This window comes from Aplysia californica, unplaced genomic scaffold (assembly GCF_000002075.1).
Source record: "Aplysia californica isolate F4 #8 unplaced genomic scaffold, AplCal3.0 scaffold00251, whole genome shotgun sequence".
NCBI classification, from domain to species: Eukaryota; Metazoa; Mollusca; class Gastropoda; order Aplysiida; family Aplysiidae; genus Aplysia; species Aplysia californica.
This window is the reverse complement of record NW_004797521.1, coordinates 124,055-126,744: the sequence shown is the minus strand read 5'-3', so window position 1 is coordinate 126,744 and position 2,690 is coordinate 124,055.

Genomic DNA, 2,690 nt, shown 5'->3' with positions numbered 1-2,690 from the left:
GAGTGTTCACTGTCTCTCTTATATCCGTCGGGCCATGGTGGAGATATCGGCCTGACTGCGTGTGACACCACCATTGATAAATTAGACAAAAATCCCCGCCATAGGAGGGCCAACTTCCCAAGAATTAGGCGTGCATAATCTCCGCCCGAGCAGTTTTTACTGCACACATTTGGGTTAAGCACTCAACTTCAATTTGAATGTCCTTTGTCTCCGTGCCTGGTGGGTTCCTGGTTAAGTGCTCGGTGTATTCAAAGCCCCCCCCCCCCTCTCCCACTGCTCCATGGATACCGTCTGAACTAGGAACAAGGCACAAACGAAGCTCACACGGAATCAGTGATTTCTCAGGTTGTCTCCCGTCTTGCATAGGTTTTAAGAGATCTTGAACGTCGCATGAATTTGGCGCGATTTCCTCGTACCCGGATGACCCCCCAAGGACGGCAATCGGAGAGGGGAAGTAACCTCGAAGGGTTTTTGTCTACCACCGGAAGTCCCGAACAATCGGCATCTTTATTCCTGTCGCAGACCTTTGGTACAGCAGAAATAGCGGAGCCTGTCCAGTTTTTGTATTGGACTAAACCCTCTCTGATTGGACGCGATTGTTTAATGTTTATCAACGAGGAACACAAAGTTGAAAACCAAGCCGGCAAACAGCGGTCTGTCCTTAGGAAATGTTCGAGCGATATTTTGATATTTAGAAATTTTATTTATTTATTTATTTATTTATTTATGTAGCTGTAAAAGGTTTACGTCTTCTTCTTCTCAGTTTCCCAATAATTGGACGTTGCTTCTCGGACATTTTTGCAATAAAACACCCCGTCTCTAACTATAACTATAGCCTACTGCCTGCTCGCATTGATATGTTTCCAAGCCAGATTTCTGTGTTATATTCCCGTCCTCTGCTAGGTCTCCCCTTTTCTCTCTTGCCTTCTACCTTTTCCATACTTTCAGGTAATGTTTTATCCCCCCCCCCCCCCCGCCCTAAAAAAATCCACAAACTGAGACATAATTTAGGTCATCTTGAAGAAGAACGGGGGATGTCTCGAACCTGCCTGTTAGGGCCAGCCCAGGCTAAGAAGAATACAACGTCCCAGTAAACAAGCTGAGATACTAGATGAAAATGTCTTTACGCACTGATAATCGAAATCACGTCTTCTGAGTGCATAGCAAAGCGCCTAACTGCTACTCCGTTGACGCTGGTTGCATGACGTCTGTCGTCTCGAAAGAGGTAGAAAGAATAATAAACTCTTAATTCAATGCACAGGTTCACACAAACCAGCGAAATTATGGTAAATTCACGCTAATGCTATGTGCCCATTGGAAAGATTGAATCTGGTCGGGTCGGATGGGGTCGATTGAGAGCGGATTCAGTGCCAATTATGATTGACCCCTCCCCTGTTGCGTTAAATTTGTCAAGTATAGAAAACTCTGAACATCAAGCAGTGTTACTGAACACTAAATTTATCGTTCACAATTCAGCCATTTTCTTCTATAATCGTTTCAAGTACTGATAGCCGCATATCGCAGTGGATGGGTTGGAAAGTTCTTGGATCCTGCAGACATGGGAAATGTTGAAAGTTAAAAAAAAAAAATCTATTAGATAAGCCTCTCCAGGTCTATAATTATGTCCATTACTGCGCTCCGCTCGCAAAAAAGAAAAAAAGAATTAACTTGACCTTGTGAGCCGTAGCCTACAAGCCGTATGCTTGAGAGTACATATTGTTATCCAATTGTTCGACTCGTGACCTTGGAAAATAAGTAGATTGGTTTTTTTTTAGGTAAGAATTAAATTTGGTCGGATTCGGTCTAATCGTACCACGTTGGTAGTTTTTGCCCCTGCTTGGAGACAGATCTGGCTGGCCCCGACTCAGTTTGACTGAATTTGATTGGCAGTGTGCACTGGGTCTTATTCCTACTTACTTAACTTTTACTTTTATCCGCCGCGTATACCCTTTTGGGTGTCGCTGGAAGAAAGAGACGTCTCTCTTCCACCCGCCGGAGAGCTTGGGTCAGGGGGATGCCGTGAGGGGGGGGGGTATTATTCAAACGATTAAAACATGGTTTTGTACAAAGAGCTGCTCTGAACGAGGCCCAAACATGAGACCCGACAACTTGGCTAGTGTAATAAAGTACAATAACATTAAGATTTGTTATACGTTTCTTGTCTGGCTAGCCATTCCAACTCTATGTTTTCCTTAAAATCATGGGTCCTCAAACTGCAACTAAACTATCCACGTTTTTAAAGGAGTCTTGTGTACATATATAAACTATTTTCACCAGAAACTTTCATCAAGAATAAATTAGAATGTTTTCATGTTGTTTTTTTGCCTTTTAAATTTTAAAAAGGGTTAGGGTTGTTTGAGTGTTTGAAAAAAACTCTCGAAAAAGCTGTATCAAAAGCCTTAATATCTTATTAAAACTATGTTGTACTTTTTTTCAATTCTCCTGAGTCTTACAGCTGAAATAGTTTATCTATATGTCTGTTTGCTTCTTTCTTCATAGTGCAATTGAGCCTGCTCTAACGGTCACGTGGCTGTGAAATGAGCTGTACAGAAGACCACTTTCAACTCCCCTTCCTTTTTTTTCTTGTTTTTTCTGAAAACATGGTAATGACACTGACTAAGACGTCCAAACTCTTTGAGACAGCCACGTGTCTCCTCGTCACTGTATGACCATCATATTATACAATGCCG